The sequence below is a fragment of the Notamacropus eugenii genome, chromosome X, assembly GCF_028372415.1.
Source record: "Notamacropus eugenii isolate mMacEug1 chromosome X, mMacEug1.pri_v2, whole genome shotgun sequence".
Taxonomy (NCBI): Eukaryota; Metazoa; Chordata; class Mammalia; order Diprotodontia; family Macropodidae; genus Notamacropus; species Notamacropus eugenii.
The window spans coordinates 4744605-4769403 of record NC_092879.1 but is presented as its reverse complement, the minus strand read 5'-3'; the positions used below and the strand labels follow the sequence as shown (position 1 = coordinate 4769403).

Here is a 24799-nt window from a genome sequence, read left to right as displayed (position 1 = left end):
CCTGTTTCTGGGTCCCAGAGTTTGTTCCCAGGGGGGCTTTTGGGTACTCATGAGGCCCTTTCTGTAATGTCTTCATGATGTTCTCTCGCCAGATCTCTTTTCTGCTTTTGTCTTCTTAGAAGAACATCATTTGTTTAATTTCTGCAAACTCTGTGTCCCCAGAGGCTTTGAAGCAGCACCAATGTTTCCCCTCTGCTTGGGGCAGGCTTTTTTATCCATGTCCTTGCCCTCTGACTCCCTTCCTGTGAGAGGTATATGAAATCCCTTCTCACCTCTCTTGCTTCCGTTCCCATCTCCCCCTGCTGCTCTCTTGTTGGCCCAGACTCCAGGCATCCTCTCCCACTTCACTGTGTAAGTTATGCTTCCCAGGGCTCAGTCTTCCCTTATGCCAAGTGTTCCCTGGCATTTGCTGTATTTGGATGTAACAGCAAGCACCCTGACATACCCAGGATGACTTGATAGCAGAGGTTCTTGGATCTACTTTTCTGAAAAGTAAGCAACTTTTGAGGGGTTAAAAACCTTTTAAAATTACATTCACTAGTTCAGGGGAAAAGTCAGCACCCTGAAAGTCAGAAAAAATACAAGCAGAGAAATTAGCATAAAGACCCACAGACAGACCCCTGATTGTCTGAATCAGAGCAATATTGCTATACACTTTTCATACATCACTGGATGGAGAGAGCCTTTATATCTGAACAGCTGGGGGCTGTGAACATACAGGTACTTAAGAATCTTGACCAGAAAATTAAAAGGTCCTTCTCTTAAGCAAACCTCCAAAGCAAAATACCAACTCAGAGTATACATACACTTCTCAGAACCAGAAGGCATTATAACCCTCTGACTCAGTGCCTAATCAACTTAGTACCAAGAGGTGTGGAAGTCTTCTTACAAGCAAGCCTCCTCCTAAGCAAGCTCTTCCTTAGGCAAGTCTCTCCCCTAAATGGCTCCACGCCCATTAATGGACAGGGAAGATCTTATTAACATTACATTGTAGTACTCACTATTTGACCTTTACTATTCCTGGCACAAGCTTCCTCTTAGTTGCATCCTTCTCCTTTCTCTCCTATTCCCAGGAAAGAGACTCCTTGAGTCAATAATAACAACAGAGCAACTTATATTTCTGTATACCTTGGAGATGGATATAGCAATTTCTTTACATAAGCCTAGTTAGGTAGGGAATGCCAGGATCATTCCCACTTTACAAATGAAGAAACTGAGGTCGACAAAGCTTAGCATGCAAGAAGGGTAGGGGCCTGCTTGAGAAAATGGCAAAGAAGCTGTCGGTCAGTGCTGCTGGAAGGAAGGGCCCCCATTAGAGCTCAGTCCTTGGCCTCCAGGCAATTCACTTTAAAAGCCTTGATTGATAGAGGGTTCATATGTCTCTAGTGCTTTACTAGACAGAGATCAGGGCAGCTAGGTGGCTCAGTGGATAGAGTTCTGGGCCCAGAGTCAGCAAGACTTGAATTTAAATACAGCCTCACACATTTATTAGCTATGTGACACTGGGCAAGACACTTATTCCTTTTTACCTCAGTTTCTTTATCGGTAAAATGATCTGGAAAAAGAAATGGCAAAAGACTCCAGGATCTCTGCCCAGGAATCCGCAAATAGAATCATGAAAGTCTGACATGATTGAGAAACGACTAAACAACAAATGTATATATAGAGTCATCCTACAGAAAAAAAAATGTTTAAATAAATATTGAGTAAAAGAAGTCAATACATTGAAAATGTCTGAACATAAATTCCTGCTACCCTCCCTGTGGACCTTTGCCCTCTGGAAAAGAGTGGTGAGAAGTGTCTTCTTCCCTCTTTTTCAGAGCCATGCGTATTGAGAGTTGTATTAGTCATGCAGAGTTGGTCTCCATCAATAAGATGTACTATTCTCTGAGTGCAGGGACTGTTTCCTTTTTATCTTTGAACTCCTAGCACCTAGAGCAAGGTGTGTCCCACAGAAGGCATTTAGTAAATACTTCTTGACCAATTGAGTGCCACTGAAGATAATGTCACAGTCTTTGGTGACATCTAATGGTCAAATAAATATTGTAGCGTATTACAGCAATGTCTTCTGACAACTCAACAATGCAGAATTTAGCAACCTTTGGTGCCATCTTGTGCACAGACATAATATTGCATTGGGTTCAATGTGTTAGGCCAGAGACAAATATATTATACAATGAATGGCAGTAACTAATGGAAGATGTAGAGGTTATTCCTTGACTTCTATTTCATTTTTTCTGCCCAGGAACATGTCCTTTGGTCAGCGAAGCACAGACTAAAAATGGTCCCAAATGGGCAGCAAAGAAAGCCAAACGAGGAGATGGTAAGAGAGTGCCCAGGTGCTCTTGATGAGGTAAGGTCACTTGGCCCAAGTAAGCTCCATAATATAGTTAAGGAAAGCACTGACTGATGGGAGTTGCAGTCAAAGGAGAGGGGTGGGGTGGGGTGGGGGAGATGCCAGGAAAGGAAGAAGATGTGCGAGGCTGAGGCAGCAGGGTTCCCCAGGGGCCTGTTACTCCACAGGACATTCTTAGCCCTTGTGTACTGAAAGAACTGGCAGATGCAACGGCTGAACAGTCAAGTGTCAGTGATGTTGAAAAGCTCCTGGAGAAAAAGGAACGGTTCTTCAGTAAAGGAGAAGGCCGGGGGCGGAGCCAAGATGGTGGAGTAGAAAGACACACATATGCTAGCTCCAAACCCACAGCCCATAAAATATCTGTAAAGAAGAACTCCCAACAAATTCTGGAGCAGCAGAAGCCACAGAACAATGGAGGGGAGGACATTTCTATTTCAGAGAGTCCTGAAAACCTCTCACAAAAGGTTTTTCACGCTGTGGACCCGGAGCCGAGCCCAGCCCTGCTTTGGCTGCGTGGCACTGAGAGCAGCATATCCGAGCAGGCTTCAGGGACAGAATCTCCAGCAGCTGCGCAGATCCCTCCACCCATGGGCCCCAAAGGTTGATGAGAGGGTCTTCTCAGCTTGCCGAGAGGGGAGTGGGGAACCCCCATAACTCAGGCCCCCTCGGGAGGCAGCAGCGGAAGCGGCAGCAGACAGGGGCTCCCCAAGCAGGCAGGAGACTGGATCCCCTGTTGAAAGTCTCTGCATAAATCCCCTGAGGGAACTGAGACCGTGAGGCGGCCCTGCCCCAACCTGAGCACCTAAACTTAATCTCACACTGAATAGCAGCCCCGCCCCCTCCCAAACCCTGAGGCTGGGAAGCAGCATTTGAATCTCAGACCCCAAGTGCTGGCTGGGAGGATCTGGAGGAGAAGTGGGTGTGAAGAGAATACTCAGAAGTCAAGTCTTTGGCTGGGAAAATGCCCAGAAAAGGGAAAAATAATTAAGACTATAGAAAGTTACTTTCTTGGTGAACAGGTATTTCCTCCCTTCCTTTCTGATGAGGAAGAACAATGCTTACCATCAGGGAAAGACACAGAAGTCAAGGCTTCTGTATCCCACACATCCAAAATAAATATTCCATGGGCTCAGGCCATGGAAGAGCTCAAAAAGGATTTTGAAAATCAAGTTAGAGAGGTGGAGGAAAAACTGGGAAGAGAAATGAGAGAGATGAAAGAAAAGCATGAAAAGCAGGTCCACACCCTGCTAAAGAAGACCCCCAAAAAAATGCTGAAGAAAATAACACCTTGAAAAATAGTCTAATTCAACTGGCAAAAGAGGTTCAAAAAGCCCATGAGGAGAAGAATGCTTTAAAAAGCAGAATTAGCCAAATGGAAAAGGAGGTTCAAAAGCTCACTGAAGAAAATAGTTCTTTCAAAATTAGAATGGAACAGATGGAGGCCAATGACTTTATGAGAAACCAAGAAATCACAAAACAAAACCAAAAGAATGAAAAAATGGAAGATAATGTGAAATATCTCATTGGAAAAACAACTGACCTGGAAAATAGATCCAGGAGAGACAATTTAAAAATTATTGGACTACCTGAAAGCCATGATCAAAAAAAGAGCCTAGACATCATCTTTCATGAAATTATCAAGGAAAACTGCCCTGAGATTCTAGAACCAGAGGGCAAAATAAGTATTCAAGGAATCCACAGATCACCACCTGAAAGAGATCCAAAAAGAGAAACTTCTAGGAACATTGTGGCCAAATCCCAGAGTTCCCAGGTCAAAGAGAAAATATTGCAAGCAGCTAGAAAGAAACAATTGAAGTATTGTGGAAATACAATCAGGAGAACACAAGATTTAGCAGCTTCTACATTAAGGGATCAAAGGGCCTGGATTATGATATTCCAGAAGTCAAAGGAACTAGGACTGAAACCAAGAATCACCTACCCGGCAAAACTGAGTATAATACTTCAGGGGGAAAACTGGTCTTTCAATGAAATAGAGGACTTTCAAGCATTCTTGATGAAAAGACCAGAGCTGAAAAGAAAATTTGACTTTCAAACACAAGAATGAAGAGAAGCATGAAAAGGTAAATAGCAAAGAGAAGTCACAAGGGACTTACTAAAGTTGAACAGTTTACATTCCTACATGGAAAGACAATATTTGTGACTCTTGAAAATTTTCACTATCTGGGTAGTTGGTGGGATTACACACACACACACACACACACACACACACACACACACAGAGAGAGAGAGAGAGAGAGAGAGAGAGAGAGAGAGAGAGAGAGAGAGAGAGAGAGCACAGAGTGAATTGAATAGGATGCGATCATATCTTAAAAATGAAATTAAGGGGTGAGAGAGAAATATATTGGGAGGAGAAAGGGAGAAACGGAATGGGGCAAATTATCTCTCATAAAAGAGGCAAGCAGAAGACTTATTAGAGGAGGGATAAAGAGGGGAGGTGAGAGAAAAACATGAAGTTTACTCTCATCACATTCCACTAAAAGAAGGAATAAAATGAACACTCATTTTGGGTATGATAGCCTATCTTACAATACAGGAAAGTGGGGGATAATGGGATAAGCAGGGTGGGGGGGGGATGATGGAAGGGAGGGCATGGGGAGGAGGGAGCAATGTGAGGTCAGCACTCATGGGAAGGGACAGGGTCAAAAAAGAGAATAGAAGTAATGGGGGACAGGATAGGATGAAGGGAAATATAGTTAGTCTTATACAAGACGACTATTATGGAAGTCATTTGCAAAACTACACAAATATGGCCTATATTGAAGTGCTTGCCTTCCAAAGGGAAGGGGTACGGAGGGAGGGAGGAAGAGAAGTTGGCACTCAAAGTTTTAGGAACAATTGTCGAGTACTGTTCTTGCTACTAGGAAACAAGAAATACAGGTAAAGGGGTATAGAAAGTTATTTGGCCCTACAAGACAAAAGAGAAGATGGAGACAAGGGCAGAGAGGGATGATAGAAGAGAGAGCAAATTGGTGATAGGGGCAATTAGAATACTCGGTGTTTTGGGGTGGGGGGAGGGGACAAAAGGCGAGAAAATTTGGAACCCAAAATTTTGTGAAAATGATTGTTAAAAGTTAAATAAAAAATAAATTAAAAAAATAAAGCAGAAAGCCACAGGTCATCCTGATTTTCCACAAGGGGAGAGAATAGCATCTGCAAACTCCAATTCACTGAGCATGGCTTTGACTGCCCACAAAATTCTAGGAGAGACGATGAAGGGTGTGGCTGTGTGAAGAAATTGGTCTGAGCCGAATTTGCACAAGAATGCTCAGAAGGGGCCCATGTGGGACACTGGCAGCTGGTATTGAGAAGGCAGAACTGCCAAAAGTGTCCTCAGCACTCCTGTAACAACTCTCTCATTCTACATTTGTGGGAACTGAGGCCCAGACAGAGGAGGTGGTTCATCCAGTGTCGCAGTGATACCAGAACCCAGATTCAAACTCAAGTTCTAGTACTCCTACCTCAGCACTCTCTGACCCTCAGATTCATCCTCAATTCTTCCTCCTTCCTCACTCCTCAGGCCCAAGTCCAGTCAGTTCACAAGTCCTTTTGATTCTCCCAGCAAAACCTTTCTTGTGTCAGTCCTTCCACTTCCATGGCAATCACCCTGATTCAAGCCCTAACCACCTCTCGTGCCCAGATTCTTCCAATTCCCTCCTAATTGATCTCCCAGTCTCAGGTCTCTCCAGACTCCAATCCACCTTCCAAGCAGATCCCAAACTGATCATTCCTTAGCCAGATCTGACCCGATCCTTCCCCTACTCACAAATATTCTCTGCTTCCCTATGTCCTCTGGGATTAACTGCACAATCTTCAGCCTAGCAAGTAAAGTTCTTCACAAGCTGGAGGCTACATTCACATGCTGTACATTTCAGTTAAACTCCCTTTCTGTCTCCTCCCCATACCTGGCTCTTCTTCTCTGACTTCCATCCCTTGGCACACACAAAGCCCCCCAAGTCTAGAATGTCCACCTTCCTCAGCTCCAACTCTTACAATGCCTGTCTCCCTTCTATGGTGTAAGGTCATCAGGGGAAATGGCTGGGGTGTGTGAGGGGCTAGTGTTAATGCCACAAGTGAGGTTGTGAAAAAAAACCAATCAACTTGCCCCTGCACTTTGAAAAGAAGGAGGCAGAAGGGTTAAATGTGAAATTCATGAGAAAAATCTGAAGCTATCTTGGAGGGGTGTGATAAGAATTGGGTTGTCCTCACCCACCCCAAAAAGAGGTGATACAAATGCTGTTACTTCTGTTTTATTGTTGTTATCAATCATCAAAACAGCCGTCATTTATATAGAGCTCTTGAAGATGTCAAAGAACTGTGTAAATGCTTTCTCATTAGATCCTCACTACAATCCTCCAACTAGGTGCTATTGTAAACTCCATTTTACAAAAGAGGAAGTTGAGCCTGAGAAGGGTTCTGTGTTTGCTCTTGATCAGGCAGTCAGTCAACAGACATTTATCTTCAAACACTTGCCACATAGCAGTTACTGTGATAAGCACTAAGGATACAAAGAAAATGGAAAAGAGGGTCCCTGCTCTCAGGTGCTCAGATTTCACTGGGGGAGACAAGAGGCAAATTACTATGGCCATACAAAAACCTAGACATTGCATGAATTTGGAAGGGAATCACAGAGGAAAGACACTGATGGTGGTGGGTGAAAGGTGAACTGGAAAGAAGGTGAGATTTGAGCAGAGTTGAAGGAAGTCAGAAGGTGCAGATGAGGAAGGAGAAAATTCCCACGATCGTGGAAGTTCAGTGGAAAGGTATGAAGTACGGAGATGGGTATATGGCAGACAGTAAGATTTAAGGCAACTGGAAAGGTAGAAAGAGGTCAGGCTGTGAAGAACTTTAATGGGAAAGAGGATTTTTCTGTTTCCTTCTGGAAGTGAAAAGCAGAGTTTAGATTCTATTGAGTGGAGGGGTGACATGTCCAGAACTGCACTTTAAGAAAATCCCTTTGGGAGCTGAGGAGAGGATGGGTTGGAGGGGGTAATCACCTGACAAAGCAACCAAAAGACTGCTGCAACAGTTCAGATGTGAGGTGATAAGGGCCTTCACCAGTTTGGCAGCTGGGCATGGAGAGAAAGGGAAGTATCCAAGAGATATCAAGGTAAAGTCAACAGGACGTGGAAACACATTGGACTGTGGGGTGCATTTAAGTGAGGAGTTGGGGGGGACATGGAGGCTGTGGGCCTGTGTGACTGGGAGGACTCTGGGACCCTCAATAGTAATAAAGAAATTTGGAGAGTTGGGAAGGAGGAAAGATGTGTCCTTTTTTGAATATTCTGGATTTGAGATATCCATGAGGCCTCCCTTTTGAGATATCCAAAATGCGGTGATTCAATTTGTGGGAACTGAGTAAATAGGAAACTGAGAAATTAGTGTCTTCGAGGGAGGCATCAGTATGTAGTGTATAGTCCTCTAGCCTGCTCCTGGGCTGTCACTTGTGGTCCTCTTCCTTGCTCAGAGCACAGGTGAGCCAGCTCTGATTTCTAGACACTGGTTCTCCTGTCCCTTCAGGACATGAAAGGATGAACACTATCAGCCATCCCCTGCTTCCTGCATTGCTACAAGAGGAAGAGAGGAGAGGCAAAGATGTGATACACCTCAAAGGAGTCAAAATAGCCAGTGATCATTTATGCCATTTCTCTTCCAATTAGGATCCACCCAACTCTCCCCAGAGTCCCATATTGTCCCATATGTTCTGTGTCCAATTACATACAAACAATATCTAGTGCCCATGAAACCCTCATCTGCTGGAATCAGTGGTGTGTACAGTGTTTTGGTAAGAGGTCAGAATCCCTTTAGAGTTGAAGGAGGCATAAGGATGTTTCAGTGAGCCTGAAGCACAAAGGGAGGGGCAGCGTGAAAGGGCAGGAAGAGTAAAAGCTGCTCCCATTTGGATCTCCAAGATATAAGATGTCCCAGTACATGCACAAGTTTCCTAAAACCAAGATGCCAAAATCTCATGGACATGCTGTAAGACCAAATCAAAGTGAGCCCTTGTAATCCCTGACTGCCCCGACACATCACTGATTTTAGAGGAGGACATGAAAGGTGGCACCAAGGTCTCTGCCCTCTCCCCTGACCTAACCCCATTTAAGGAGACCAAACTAGATCAAGGTGGGTCCTGGTCCCCAGACAAGTCTCCCTTGGTTAGAAGACATGCTGATGTGCTAAAAACAGGTGGAAAATGATCCAAGGAAATAAGAGTTTCTGAGTATATTTCGTCTCAAAGATTCATGAGTTTTAGGACATCATGAAGCCGAAGAAATAAGTACGTGGGAAATAATGAGGTGAATTCTCTAGAGACATCCATCACCAAACAGAAGAATAACTTCAGAGCTAAGACAGGCCATGCCCATGGGGAGTTAGCCACCTACATGTGATCCTTGTTTGGCAACGGGATGCTGCAGAAGCTAGTCTTGGTGGACCTCCAGTCAAATCACCTCTTCCAACCTGGGGCCCTTGGATTCTTGAGCTCCGAGAAGCAGAATATGTCTAATTCTCAAAATGCACAGACCTCCTTGAACATGGCCAAACTCATTGGAATACCGTAGCAATACACTCAGCATCCATCTATTCCATCCAAAGCACCATTCAGTCTACCCAAGGGCAGACCTCCAGACAGCTCTCCTGCTTCTTGAGTGGTCCACCACAAATGAAATATTTCTTTTTACTGATTGCTGTGCAGTAGCTGAAGGTCTTGCCGTTTCTAGGCCAGTGACAGGCTCCCAATTGGATGACCAATTCACCACCTTTTTGGGGAACCTCATTGTAGAAAAGTATCTCCTCCAGGCTCAAGAACTGGACATTGTATACAACTCATGTCTCTGTTCAGAAGAAAGGACCATTCCCAGGAGAATATACTGGAAAAAGCAAGTTGACGAGGAATGGGAAGTTCAAATCCTCCCTATCATTTCCCACTTGGCTGCTTTACTAGGCCTGATCATCTCGAAAAACTATCATTTCATCACAAAATAAAATCAGTGAGGAAATTCTCACCTCCTCAACATTCTCTGCCCCTGGACCCCTCCCTTCCTCTAGTTGGAGAAGGTAGTAGAAGAGAGATGTCTTTGAGGTCTACCCAGATCCTCCACCATTTAAGCAGAATATAGAGAATTCCCCCCAACGTTTCCCACCCAATGCTGTCCTGGACTTCATGGTCTCCTAAAACTCATCGATACTTAGGTGAAATCTACTCAAAAACTCTTACTTCCTCAAGTCACTTCCCACCTGGCTGTAGCACTGGGCCTTGTCTCCCTACCTGGTAACCTCCCCAGCCTCCTTTTCCATTTCTTTTTGTAGGTTGTCTTCTCCCATTGGGTACTGAGTGCCTTGAGGTCAGGGACTGTCTTATGCCTTTCTTTATATCTGCAGCTCTAAGCAGGAACACCTGGCACATAGTAGCTACTGAACGACCAGTTGTTGAATTTTGATCTATGCTTATTCAAAAACTATGCAGCAGAGGAACCACAGGAGAAGCCTCTATATCACCCATTATGACTGTGGTGCCCCTGCACAAAGACTATGAAACTTGTCAGCTCCAATGTCACATGAAAAGTCCTCTGTTAGTAAGACATCATGAGGGATATAGTCAGCATCCTGCTGGCTAATGCACTATACAGGACCAGGGCCACAGTAAAGAGGCCTCTGGTATATTTGGATGGCTGTGGGTACCTATCCGGGGCATTGGCTGAAGAGGAGTTACTGCCACACTAATTCCATCAGCTGATGCTGAGGTCAGAAATTGCCTCAGCTTTCACCTCTGCAGCCAATGAAACGTGAGAAAAATCATAAGATGTATCACATATCTATTCCATGTCCCACCTCACTCACAAGCAGTAAGGACAGTAGAATAATGGAGCAGTCTGCTCAAGTAATCCCTAAAAACACTGGACCCTTAGCTTGGCCCTAAATGCTGGTTCAACAAGCTTCCAAGAATAGTCTTCACCCTCAATAAGGCAATTGCCAGAAGTTACCCCTCTCTTGTATCCTTGCAAACCTTGTGTCAGAGGATGGAAAAGGAGGCAAAAACATAGGCAGTTAATACTGGAACTCATAGTACAGAGGACAGATGTTTCTGGTTGTATATCCCTCTTTTTTATACACTAAAATGTGAGAAAATGAGGATTGCACCTTCTTTGTGACATGCCCTAAAAATGCAGGGGTGCCACCTCACAGTCACTTTATTACAGTCACTAATATGGGAACGTGTTCACAGTATTTTCTCTCCTTATTCATTCATTATTCTCCAAGCACCTAACTTGCACCCAGGGAAACTCACATGGAGCAAAGAACCAGTTAGAAAATTATTCTCTTCTTGTTCATCCACCCTCAGAGGTGAGTGGACCAATATGTTGGAAAGCTACAACACTCCCTCCACTTTGATCTTGACTTGTAGCCTTTACAAATTGAAGAACTTATCATCAAGACAGTAGTTGGCCTTGATGCCATGTTCTGCCTCACTGAAAGCATTTGACAACATGGCTGAAAACATCATGCTAAAAAGCATAGGAGCAAGCACACAGCCCTGTCTCACTTCATCGGTGACTGGGAAGGCACAAGAGCTTTGTTCATCATCCAGAACCTGGGAAAACATGCCATCATGAAATTAACATACAATATTGATGAAATTCTCCAGGCAACCAAATTTTGACATATTTTCCATAAGCTCTCACGACTAACTGTCAAAGACCTTGGTCAGATCTACAAATGTTGTGTACAGACCTCTGTTCTGGTCCTGGCATCTCTCCTGGAGTTGTCGGGCAGCAAACACCATATCGACTGTTCCTCAGACCTTTCTGAAGCCACACTGGCTCTCAGGTATATAACTATCTTCCAGGTGAAGGATAAGCCTATTAAGGAGTACTCTAGCAAGAATTGTGTCAGCAGCGACTAAGAGAGAGGACCCCTCCTCCCTGCCCCGCGATTGTTGCAGGACAATCTATTCCCTTTATCTTTATAGAGATGGACGGTAGAAGCATCCTTGAACTCCTGGGGGATAACCTCCTCTTGCCATATAACCTGGAAAATTTCAGCCAGCTTTTCTATGAGCTATGGTCCCCCTACCTTGTAAATCTCAGCTGGAATAGAATCTGCACCAGATGCTTTGTCACATGAAAGGAGCCTTAATGGCCCTCAAAACCCCTTCTTCACTTGCAAGTTCAGCTAAGGAGGGATTGACGTCAACCTGAGGTAAACGGTCAATTGCCTCAGCATTGACTGATGATGGTCTGTTGAACACTATGAAAGCGTTCAGGCCATCTCTCTAGGATTATGTCCTTATCACTAATCAATGTGACTCCATCAGTAGTGAGTAGTTGTGATGCACCATAAGTTTTTGTTCCATAAATAGCTTTCAGGGAATCACAAAAGTGCTTTGGCCTGTTACTACTTGTTTCAGCTTAAAACAGAATTTCATCTGCCTTCTCACTGAATCAGGAATCCTGCATCTCTCTAATCTTTGCATGTACTTTGCTCTTAATGGAATTAAATGCTGCCTTCTTACAGGTGGATGGACTATCCTGCTGGTAAATCCTGTGGAGTTCTTCTTTTTCATTTAGCAGCTTCTGAATTTCCCATCATTTTCATCAAGCCAGTCTTGGTGTTTGGGAGTGTTCTGACCCAGATTAACAAATGCAGTGTTGTACACCAAATCTCTGAATGCTCCCACTCCTTTTCTGCTCCACTGTTGCCAACTGTATGGTGGCTCAACTTTCCTTCCAAGTTAGCAACAAACTGCTCATGCTATGAGAAGAGCTCTAATTTGTTGACATTAATTCTTCTGGTAGTCACTTTGCCTTGGGGGCAGCATTTTTGATGAATATGAATATTTAGCTTGGAAAGGATGTCTTTGATCAGTCCAGCACTCTGCACCACACATTACCTTTGTCACTCTCACATCTTGTCTCTTTTCCTTACAATCACATAATCTATTAGATGCCAATATCTGCTGCGAGGATGCATCCATGAAGTCCTATTGCGTTTAGGTAAACGAAAAACAGTGCTGGTGATGAGAAGGTCATGCAATGCACAAGTCCTCAGCAGCAAATGATCATTGCTATTGCTGTTTCCAACTCCATTCCTCCATGGGACTCCCTACCAAGTCTGGTGGTCTGAGTCTACTCTAGCATTAAAGTCACCCAGAATTATAAGCTTGTCCTCTTTTGGCACATTGATGATGAGGGTCTCTAGGTCATCATAAAATTTTTCTTTGACTTCATCAGGGTTTGTCATGGTGGGAGCATAGGCCTTGATGATGGTGGCATAGCGTTTTCCTGCAAGTGGCAATCGCAGTATCTTGAACTTGTCATTCACTCCTTTTGCAGGCATACCAACTTGCTGATTAGATTAGTTTTGATTGCACAACCCACGGCAGCTTCACGGCACTCCTCTTCTCTGTGCCCACTCCAGATAAAGGTGTATCCAGCTCCAGCCTATCCCACTTTGTTTCACTCAGGGCTGGTATTTGAATGCGATACCTGTTGAGTTCTCTTGCCACAAGAGCAGTTCTTTCAGGTCTAAGGAATTTTGTGTTCTTTATTAGTGTGAGCATGTTCCATGTGCCCATGGTGAGTGGAATCAGCTTTGCAGATATTTTTGTACATTTTGTACATTTTTTTGTGTTTTGACCACATAGTGGGATTCCCTGCCTGCCGCGGTGATCAGGACAGCGTTGGGTAAGCAGGCAATGTTTAAAGCACCTTTTCTAGCCCCCTTCCTCACACCAGGAGGTGAGCATTGCGATCCTTAAAAGGCTATTCAGACAAACAGGGGGCTGCTTAGTCCCACTTCTGCTTCCAGTGAGAAACGACCCTATGACTTGGGTCACCTGTGTGCAGGGTTGTGACTACAGCTCCTGGTGTATCCGCATCTGCTGCTTCATCACTTGCCTGTCACCACAGGACTATGAGGCATAATAGTGAAATGGTATGGGTGATGTCTTTTGATTCGTGTGTAAATTGGATTTAAGTGAGGCAGAGTTGCATGAAGTTGTCAGCCTCACTCTCTCCTCCAGAGTCGTCATAGTCCAGTGTCCAGTGGCAGGACAGAATCAGCATGGCTGGCAATGGCTCAGGATGCAGTGGATGACCTTGGACTCTTTGGTGTCTAATCAAGGTCTAGGCCCTCCACATCACCTGTTTCAGCTGCCTTCATGGCCTTTGGAATAAATTGTTTTCATCTGCCCATTCCACCAAAGAAAGTCTTCACATGTTTGAGGTAGACACCCCCTTTACTGCACCAATGTGTTAGAGACTCCTTGGTTACCCTCAACCTGGTTTTGCCCGTCTGCCTACACGGTTTACCAGGGTGTGGCTGCTTTGTATTCTGCAGCTTCTTGGAACCATAGGTGAGAATTAGGTGGAACAGGTGAACACCAAAGGTGGAAAGAGCTCCAAAAAGGGCTTGGCAGCCATCACACCAAAAATACTGGTGCTCCCTGAACACACCCTACACCCCAAAAAGATACAGAGAGTGAGACGTGGATTCCTAAGGAAACTGGTTCAGAGGACAGACAATATACTGCCAGTAATGAAAGAACGTAAAGAGATGTTCAGATTGGTGGGACAGAAAGCCTCTGGACTCTGAACATCAGAAACAGACAAGGAATTGGGACAGGGGAGAAGGAGATTATGATTAATTAACTCTCAATTATTTGATTGATTAATAATAATTGCCTCCTGATTTTTCTCTTGTTGTTTTCCTTGGTTTATGTGATTTGTGACCTGTCCCATTAGTTCATCCCTGCAACTGCCCTTCACGCTACCATGAGGTTAGTGTTAAAAATATGAATACTCCTGGGGCAGTCCTGCTCTGAATCCTCCAGGAGGCTCTACCACAAAATCAAGATACATGATACACTAGTGAGACTGAACCAAGTGGCTCCCCCAGCAGGGATCGTTGTGGTATGCTGGGTTTGTAACCCAGGAATACATGAAGGAGAGATGCAAGGTTTTGCATTTAATTTCACCCAGGGTGCTCAGCTACACGCACGCGCGCGCGCGCACACACACACACACACACACACACACACACACACACACACACACACATACATACCACCACCACCACCACCACCACCACCACCACCACCACCACCACCACCACCACCGTTCCACCAGCAGAATATTTAGCCTGTGGCTTTTGGTGTCAAACAAACAGGATGTCAGTCCCATCACTTGATTGCTAGACAACAAGCCAACTCCCCTGGGGTGGAGAGAACAGTTTGATACAGTTAGCAGATACTTTAAAGTCAATGAACACAGCTTTTGTTAATTCCCTTATATAGATACAATCCCCCAAACACTAAGCAACGTCATAGACCAGTGTGGACCCTTTGCTCAGCTTAGGGGAAAATTGCCACCAGAATTTAAATGCTATCCTTACACTATACAAGCATTCCCTCCCAGTTACATCTGGAATGGTCCCTGTTATACAAGGCTGGTAGATGTACAGTTTAATTGTTTCCAGTTGTAATGACAATAGGCTGCTGCTACTGTCCCACAGGCTTGTCAGTGGATTGAAGTTCCACTTCCTGAGTAGGCCTTCTTGGTTAATATTGAGGGACGTCTCTTTGGCAACATATCTATGTTCCAATGTGACTCTGTCTCTCTGGGTGAGTTGCTGTTCATCTGTCCATTTCATGCAATACTGTATTTGGTTGAGAGTCATCAAAATATTTTTAGACATTCTGGTGTAACTGGATGCAATATAGAATGCTAAGAATCACCCAAAATCTACTTCAAAGTTGATTGGCCCCAGCCTCCACCTCTCTCTCTGTCCACTGCCTCTATACTATGATCCTCCCCCTCCTCAAACTCCATATCCAATCAGTTGTCAAGTTGTGTCATTACCAGCTCCTCAGAGTGTCCTTCATCTATTACCTCTCTGCTCGTCATCATTTCTCACCTGTATTATTTCTATAGCCTCCTACATGGACTTTCCATATCAGATTTTCCTTCTCTGCTCCATCATTCACATAGCAGTCAGAGGAATATTCCAAAAGCCATGGTCAATCAATCTGTTCAATAAACTCTAGTGGTTCCCCAGTACATCTGGGATTAAATACAGGCACTTTCGTTTGCCAACCCTGCCTACATCCTACCTTTATTATACAATATACAATAATAATTCTATTAGTCAAGAAAAATTTATTAAGTGCCTACAATGTGCCAGGCACTGTGCTAAGAGCTGGGGATACAAAAAGAAACAAAAGACCATTCGTGACCTCAAGGAGTTCCAACTCTAAGGGGGCAGACAGCAAACCAATACATACGAACAAGCTACATACAGAATAAGTAGGAGATAATTAACCAAAGGAAGGCATTAGAATTAAGAGGGGTTAGGACAGGCTTCTTACAGAAGATCGGATTTTACTTGGAACTTAATGAAAGCCAGGGAAGCTAGTAGCCCGATATGAGAAAGAAGAGCATTCCAAGCATGGAGGACAGCCAGAGAAATGGCAGGAGCTCAGAGATGGAGGGTCCTGTGTGTGGAATACGCAGGAGGCTGGTGTCACTGGGTCAAAGACTAAGGGGCAAGAAGACTGGAAAAGGAGGAGGGTAATTCCCCTTCAGGAGCTCCATTCAGCAAGATCTGCCTGCTTACTGTTCCTCACACGTGACGCTTCATTTCCCATCTCTACGCCTTTGAAAAGGATGTTCCTCCTGACTCCCATAAAGTAGACACTTAATCAATTCTTGTAGACGAATTAGTTGTCCTTGACCAAGATAGTCTTTGGATGACACCTAGAAGTCAAAACGAATTAGAGTTTACTGAAATGTTTAGATCTCTGGTCAATAAATCTCTTCAAAAAATTCCAGTGTTTCCCCTGTACATCTGGGAGCAATGGGAGTCTTCTCTTTCTCATTTAAAGCCCCTCACGCTTTAGTTATATCCTTCCTTGTTACACTGATTATATACCAGTCTCTTTCATGTACTTTAATTACCTACTTGTTCCTCCTCGCACATGCAGCTTAATTTCAGAAAGTCCCCCATGACTGCACAAAGTGCCTCACACATAGTAGGTGATCAATAAATGATTATTGAATGGAATTAAATTGAAAGTAGGTGCATAGTAAATGCTTACTGACCAATTAATTTCCACTGAGGAACACAGCACAGTCTTTCACTGACATCTTGTATTCACACAGGATACTGCAGTTAACTAAAAAGTTTAAGACAGGGAGAAATACTGCAAAGCTCATCATTTAATGACATCAAAATAATGCCATTATTCCATTGTTACTTTGAGGCTGTCGTCTTGTGTATATCTCCTAATATTCTACTCAGATGAATTCTAGAGTCTGCTTTCAACCTGTGAAACTTCTGCTGGTTAAAAGGGAAAAATGGAGCTAAATGAAGTCCTAAATTTATGATAGGAAGTGAATAATAAATTTCTTCAGTACAAATAGGAATTCAGGCTAAAACATCAATATTAAATAACCTGTAAAATTCTTTATTATAGCAAAGTTCACCTGATATAACATCGGAATTCACAGCAGTGGAGACACCAATGAGTTGGTTTCCACCATCAATGTGCCAGCTAAATACCTCACCATAAGTGACTACCGAATAGACCTTAACTTAAAGGGGCCAAGGTCTCCTATTGCATTCTGGGCTATCTCCAGTCATCCTATTGAATATCTGGTCATTGGATTCAGATGGCTCTGATGGAGAAGTGAGGTTGGTGAACTGCACACGGCCCTCCCTCACTCAAAATAAAGTCAAGTGCAAGTCATGTCATCGTTTCTCTGATGGCATGGTCTTCTTCAGCAGTGAAGGACGAACACAGCCAAAACCGCTAATTACCCACTCACCAGAGAAATACGCAGAGAAAATAAATACGGAAATGAAGGAAACTGATGGAAGAAATACCAAAGTTTGAGTGAGACTTGACCATCTTGAAATCAGTCCTGCAGGTAAATATTGGCACTTGTGAGCAGGGCTAGTAAATTAAAAACAATAACGCTGGGAGTGTAAAAAATCAAATAGTAAGTGAGGCTATAAGTGAGGCTACAGCTGTAGTGGTATTCAGTAGCAGGGCTGCAATTTCAATCCAGCTCCTCTACTTCCACAACCTAAAAAACGTTCACAATCTGACTTCCACTGCTATACTCCATCTAAACAAAGCCAACTGTCTCTTCCTCCATCTCTGTCTCTCTGTCTGGCTCTGTCCCTGACTCTGTCTCTCCTTTCTGGCTCTGCCAAGCTTATATACTGTGTATCTGTTGCTTTGATTGCCTTTCTGCCCAGTCATTCTTTAAGACCTTCAGTGAGTCTATGGGATCATGGGACACCAGATATAAAGCTGTAAAAGACTTCGTAAGCTCTCTAGTTCCAACTCTCCCTCATTTAACAGAGGGGGAAACTGAAAGCACAGAGATCAAGTGACTCCTCTGAGAGTGCACATTTGGTAAGTGTCTGAAGCAGGATTTGAACCTGGATTTTGCTCACTTGAAATTCAATGTCATGTCCATTAGATCCTGCTGCCTCTATTCTCTCATCCCTCTTGAAGTTCTAAGACTAAAGGAAGGTATTGAATTTTTTATACTAAAGGAAAAAAAAAACCTTCCCCTAAATGGAAAGATTCCTCTGCAAAGCATTTAGTAGATCCTTATTGGCCTGAACTGAATTCCTTGGATTCCTCTCTGCATAATACTCTATCCTGATGATGTCACTTCCTTTATGCTTTTGCTTACTTACCTTACTTACCCCCTTACTTAACTTTGCCTCTTGCTGATATGAGAGGTTTGAAAGGATTTATGCAGCAGATTGGTTTATGAGATAGTAACAGATAAATAAAATCGCCATTTCATTCCCAAAGATGCTATAAATCTCCCGTAGGCATCCTATCATGGGAAAATGTGAATCCAATAACACTTATACATAAGAGAGAGACTAAGTTGACGTGGTAGCTCCACCACCCTCTGCTTTTCAGGAAAACATTCTGACTACCAGAATCTGATGGGAATGGATCCTCTCCTTCTCACCCACCTCCACCTGAGAATTACTATAAGCATATAGAATACTGTCATCAAAGAGCAAAAAGACAGAGTGTGTATAAAACCTCGGTGTTGGGTGATCACTTCCCAGAAAAACTCCTCCTTTCTACAGCTGCTGTGCTAAGGAAACAGAATAATTGAACTTCTCAGCCCGGGTGCTCTTTGCTGCCAGGAGACCACTCTCCAAACACCATAGAGCCATTGACAGTGAGTCTCTCATGCTTAGAAAAGAGTTGATGGGAATTTTGACAGAGTAGTTTGTCCCGCTTTCCCTTCCAAGGCCTAGCAGTGGACAGAAAAGGTTGGAAAATCTTCAGGAACTTTGTGTACGTGAAAGAGATGCAACAAATAGCAAAGATTTTGTAGGCTCAAAAATTTTGAGAAAGCGCTGAGACAATGATGGCCAAAGAAAATCTGAGTTATCAGTTTCTTGTTCATTGGCTTTCAGGTCAATTCTCTCTAGAAAACTCATATGTTGAGACCTTAATGCCTTTCCATCACAGGGTTAGGCTCTGTGGAGAGTGAAAGGTAGAGAATGAGACAGGAAATGTGAGAATTAAAGGAACAGAACTCCGTGGAAAGTGTTATTTCCACCTGGCTTCTAGAACTCAATGGACTTGCTCTTCTCTTCTCCTTCCCATCTCCCCTCACCTTGGAGTCACCAAATTAGGCACTGCTTTCTAACAACACTCTTTACCTGGACACAGACCGAGAAAGGGGATTAGAAATGGGGCCATTTTGTGGGAGAATGGAAGGAGCTTGGATTTGGAGTCAAAGACACTTTGGCTCCAGTCCTGCTTCTGTCACTGATGACCTGAGCAAGTCACTTAAGGTCTCTGAGCTTGAGTTCCCAAATCAGTCAAATGAGAAGGTTTCATTACATCGCCTGTGAGGTCCCTTTCAGCACCCACTCTGTATTCCTGTGTGTGATCTTAACAAGTCACTTGTCTCTGGACCTCACTTTCCTCCTCTGTAAATTAAGTAGCTTGAACAGAGAACCTCTGATATCCCTTACAATGCTCAATTTAAATCTTGTGCATGAGCTTGGGCAAATTACCTCTGTAAGATGAGGGGATTAGGTTAGATGTTCTCTGGGGTCCCTCCCATCTCTACATCTAGGGTCCTATGATCCTGTGGAGTCACTGAAGACCTTAAAGGAATGACTGGTAAGGGAGAGACCTAAGGCCACATATACATATAATATATTTGGGAATTCTGGTAGTGCCTGAAAGGAGAATGATAGCCTTGTTCAGAATGGAGTGTATCAGTTGCAGGGGGATGGAGTACATGGTTCAGGAGAATGAGACGAAAGAAAAGCCTGAGAGACAATTTATGGATAAATAATAATGAATTTATTAAGCCAACTGATGATTAATAAATTGAGGGTGAGTGGTCTGTCTCCATAACCAAAGATAAAACCATAGAGATTACTGAATGTTTAAATACCTTCAGAATAGGAAGTGCCCCTGTAACGTGAAAATCAACCCTCATTGGTGAACAATTAATGAGGAGAGGGCCTCAAAGTCTTCAGGTCCTGCTGCTGAGAACATGACTTTATCATGAAATTCAGCCACCTCCAGCAATCCGGACCACTCTGGTTAGTTGTCTCCATCAGCTGATGAAGGGCTTGAAAGGCAGAGACTTCATGCTTTTGGGCTGGAACTCACTTAGACTACATGACGTTCACATTGTAAACAGAATTAAGGTCTTATACTTGATTAAGGTTCAAAGAGCATGTTCCCTGAGTTTTTGAAAATTTCATTTATCAGAAATGTCCTTTAGGGACTAGCTGACTTACAAGGGCTAGTCCCTGAATATAGAGAAGTAGAGAGAAAAAACTCTAATCCTAATTTAATAACTGGTTATTAATACAGTAGAAAGATCACTTATCTAAGCAAGAAGATGAGATAGAGAAGTAGAAAAGCCAGATTGGAATCGAAGCCCTTCCACTGATGGCAATGACTACAGCTGTAACCTCATTATCTGATTTTGTATTCGCCCAGGATTATTTTTTTTTCTTCTAGGCCTGCATAGGGCAGTTAAGTGGTGCCAGAGCATGTCTTGTTTCTTTCAAATTCTGCTTCTACTAAAATAATCTTCACTTCACTGAGTATATTTCTATTCTTTCCTTTTCTGTTCACCCACCCAGGCTGCTGCAATCAACCAGGGATGGAGGGAGAGAAGAAGAAAGAGATTCTCTCAAAATTAAATGGCTTATCATTTTCCTGTGTATATGCTTAGCTCCCTTTAGCCTGGCACACTGGAAAACCAGTGTTCCACGTGTTTCTTCTAACTGGAATTCCTCCAGTAACTTTATGTTCTCAGCCTCTGAGTCTAGGAACTTGGTAGTGGCTTATTTTTCTCAATGCTGTGAAAAGGGGGCTGTCTCATATCTGTCACTACTTGTCTGTCTTCTTTCCCAACCTAATGGAACATAATTCCATCAGAAGGGACTCTGGGGATACCGACGTGTTCACGGGGTCCCCATACTTACGTGGTGGTGCAAATGTGTTTAGATATGAATAGGAATTTTTCTCTCTGCCATACATATTTTCTCACAGATAAAGGAGTTAACTGCCAGATTTGACTTGAAAACTTTTGTTTGTCAGGATCTGTAGAAGGAATTGTCCTCATTAGAACTGAAAGACAAAAGATAAAATGGACTGAGAAGGCAAGCTCAAGGAAGACATTGTTCAAAGGGCTGATTTAAAGGGTTTCTGCCACTTTCCAGAGTCAGTCCTGCTTGCTTGTCTTCTCATGTTTACGTCAGGGTTCCATTTGTGATTTATCTGCAATGGCAATGAATCATTCAGGGATTTAACTGGAGATACTACAGGCATGCGTATAGCTCCAAATAAAGCCTTGTTTTTCTTTTCCCATAGTGACTGCTTGCCGGTTTTTCTCCATGTGAATTCCTTGTGATTATGAGTCCAGGCATAACATGAGCCCAAGCTAAGGCCAGGTAAGGGACCACGACATTTAAGATGACCAATGTGATCTTTAAAGAACTTTTCCCTCATTTTGAAAAAGGCCATTTCTCTGAGTAAGGAATCAGATACTGTGTGGTACCGTGCTCCTATCCACTCCAAATCTAGCTGCTCATCCTTCTCCTGCGCTACACCCTTGAGGTGTTTTGAATCTCTTGATTAAATACTTTCCATCATCAATGACAAGAACAGAGCTATCAGAGGATCTCAAAGAAGCCCAGGTTTTCAGGCAAGCGAACACTGATTAGGAATTTGATGAAATAACCAGTAATAAAGATTGTGAAAGGAAAGCAGTTTAACTCCTTCATGGAGCACTATTTCCAATGTCATAAGAAATTTTGCAAAAGATGTTGTCTCAATCCCTTCTTCCTCGTCTTAGTTTGCTTGTTATTAGTAGCTCTTTAGAGTCTTGGGCTTAGACATCCACCCTTAAATTACATTTGAAACTAAAGTGCCTTGTTGAGGTTCCTGGAGGACAGTCCCCTTGCTCATTCATTAATATCAAGTCAGTGTACTCTGCTTCAGGTTAGCTTAGGTGAGATTTGAACTCAGGTCCTCCTGACTCCTGCACTGGTGCTCTATCCACTGCACCAGCTAGCTGCCCAATTTTGAGAAAGTTATTTAGAGGATGAATTAGGGTCATCATTATGTTTTCTAGGAATTCTACTTTATTGTATACTTGCTCAGGGTGTCACTGCTTTTCTTACACCACCAAAGCTGCCACAGTGGCTACATTGGTGCCAAGGGGCATGTCCCACAACCACCTTCATATGTTCCTGTCATTGTGAAAAATCCCCACCTAAACCTAAGGAGATCCCAGAAGCCATCTGTGCTGCCTAGAGGTACTCTGTCGAAGATAAACTTAATCAATGGGTCAAGATTTGTGCCAAATCCACAGAGAACTAACCATATTCCTCGTATTTCCTTCTCTGAACCCTAGGGCTACATCTCTAAGACTTAAATGAGATCACTTACATTATAAAGCATTTTGAAAATTTAAAGCACAAAATAAGTCATGTAATATTTAGGGACAGGAGATGGGGTGGGAGCACATGGCAAAAAGTTGTAAAGAGTCACAATCCAGGCCAGGTGTCAGGAAAAAGTTTCTAGAAATGAGAGCTGCCTGAAGGTGAGATGAGCTCCCTTGAAGTGATGATGCTTGGAGGCTCCTTAGAGTTCTTCCAGCAGAGGCTGGATGACCACTTTTCAGGCATGTTATTATTGAAATTCGTTTTAGGGAGAAGGTTAAATTCAGTGGCTTCTCATGTACCTTCCAGGTCTCACACTCTGTAATTCTTTCGTAAGGAGAGTTCTGGAACTACCTCTGATACTTAGCTGCTGTGTGTCCAAGGACAATTGATGTCCCTCTCTGAGTCAGTTTCCCCATGTGCCATGGGTGATTGTCTGTAAATGTCCAAGTCAGACAGTATGTTCACAGACCCTTTACTACTACATGCCTACCACAGATGAAATGCTGGTGCAGTGGGGTATCTTTGACACCACTCTCAAATGCCCAATCCTTATGTGGGTACTTGGGTTCTCCCTGAGCTGCTAAGGGCTCAGTGCCATGGCCAGGATACCGCTGCTTATGGAATCATGCAGAGGAGTCAGACAGTTGGCCAAACCACAGACTCTGCTCTCCCTCACACCATCCTCCATCAGCTTTTCCCAGACACTTATCTATCTTGTAGCCCAGTTTTCCTTTGACTCTTGGAACTTTCTTATAAAGCCCCCCCAGCCACTGTAAATTCTCAGTTCCTTCTGAAGATATTGCCTGCTCTGGTGACTTTGTCAGCATCTGCTGGTTTGATGGTTGTATTTTCTTTCTCATTCTCAACTTTGGTGGTTTTCCATCACTATACTTTTCTCCAGACTCCATCAGAAGAAGAGACAATTTGTAAAAGAACAATAATTATGACTGTTTGGATATTCATATGTGTGGGTGTGTACTTTGAATTAATTTGCCTCCCCATCCCCCCAGGCCCTGATGCTAAGTCGATTAAGGCTGTCATCTAAGGGATGACTTCAGAGGTCCCCTGAGGGGAATGGGGCTTACAGGCTCATACCTTGGCAACTATATTCTCTGGCTCCAGAAATTTTCTGAAGAGGAAACCCACCACACCAGATACTTTCTGCCCCAATCTGTACAGGAAAGGTGACCAGTGTTCTAGACCCATATTTTCCATGAAGACTTCCTGAGGTGTTATAGATGGAGAGAGAGGGAGAAAGAGGGAGGGAGGGAGAGAGATAATGAGAGAGAAAAAAAGCATTTCTAGGTGCTTACTATGTGCCAAACTCTGTGCTAAGCACAGGCCCAGGGTATATCCTAGGGGAGGGGAAGAAGGGTGGGCAAGGCAGGAATCAAAGAGACAGAATGCAACAGAGGAGAGTGAGTCCAGGCAGTTGTGGGGTGAATTACATGAGGTCAATCATAGCCTAGGACATGAGGGGCCATCACAGCCCAACTCATTTTTACAGATGAGGAAATGGAAGCACAAAGAAGTTAAATGACTTTCCCAGGGACACCTAGTTAGCAGGTATCAGAGGCAGGGTTACACTCAGGTGTTCCTGTCTCCACTGGCAGTGTTGTATTCACTGCACAGCTGGGCTGCATCTTCTTTCTCCATTGCATTCATGTCCAATCAGTTAATAAATCCTTTCATTTCAGCCCTTTTATTATCTCTGCAGGGTGTGTACCTCTTTTGACCCCCAGTACCAAGACAATTACTTCAAACTGTTCTCCTGAACTAGAATATAATCATATTGTACTCCTAACTCCAACCATCCACTACCACCACCTCTACACTCATGTTGAGCAAAGCTGAAGAAAAGGAAAATGGAGAGATGAAAAAATGGACATTCAATGAAATAGAGGACTTTCAAGCATTCCTAATGACAAGACCAGAACTGAGTAGAGAATTTGACCTCCAAATACAAGAATAAAGAGAAGCATAAAAAGGTAAACAAAAAAGGGAAACCATAAGGGACTTAATAAATTAAACTGTTCATATTCCTACATATGTAGATGTTATCTGTAACTCATAAGACCTTTCTCGTTATTAGAGTAGTTAGAAGGAGTAGACAGGGGGCACAGGGGTGAGTTGAACATGAATGGACAATATCTAGAAAAATAAAATTAAGGTGTGAGAGTGGAGTATACTGGAAGAGAAGGGGAGAGGTAGAATGAGGTAAATCACCCCACATAAAAAAAGAAAGAAAAAGTTTTTACAGTGGAGAAGATGAGGTGGGAGGTGAGGGAGAGTGAATGAAACTTGCTCTCATCACAATTGTCTCAAGAAGGGAATGCCATACACATTCATTTGGGTATAGAAATATATCTTACCTTACAGGAAGATAGACAAGGAAGGTACAGGAAGGTATGAGGGGAAAGGGATGAGGTTAGTGGTGTGATAAAAGGGAGGACACATTGG

The 24799-nt window shown here is 43.4% G+C and overlaps 1 pseudogene; it reads right to left on the bottom strand.

The window, feature by feature from the left end:
• Positions 1-21074: 21074 nt before the first annotated feature.
• LOC140515834 (CCR4-NOT transcription complex subunit 7 pseudogene) lies at positions 21075-21864 on the bottom strand (annotated as a pseudogene).
• Positions 21865-24799: the final 2935 nt, after the last annotated feature.